This window comes from Meleagris gallopavo, chromosome 2 (assembly GCF_000146605.3).
Source record: "Meleagris gallopavo isolate NT-WF06-2002-E0010 breed Aviagen turkey brand Nicholas breeding stock chromosome 2, Turkey_5.1, whole genome shotgun sequence".
Taxonomy (NCBI): domain Eukaryota; kingdom Metazoa; phylum Chordata; class Aves; order Galliformes; family Phasianidae; genus Meleagris; species Meleagris gallopavo.
Genome location: NC_015012.2, coordinates 47,781,313 through 47,781,615, shown reverse-complemented (window position 1 = coordinate 47,781,615; position 303 = coordinate 47,781,313).

The window sequence follows — 303 nt, the reverse complement described above, 5'->3', positions numbered from 1 at the left end:
GGGGAGCTCGGAGGGAGGGGAAGGGCGGGCGGCGCCGGGTGCTCGCCGCCGCCTCGTGCGAGCCGTAACGGGCGGCCGTGAGCGGAACGGTCCCGATCGGAGCCACGGGGGGCACGGAGAGCGCCGAGAGAGGGAGGGGGCGGGTGACTGTGGGGCGAGGGAAGGGCCCCGCCTGTAGTGTACGGCGGGGCGGCGTTTGTCCTTGTCCTTCCCGGCTGCCGGTGCCGCAGCCGGAACGTCGCCGGTGCCTCTCTCCTATTTTTCCTTCACGTCCGGGTACCGCAGCCGTTGTAGCCGAGCGGT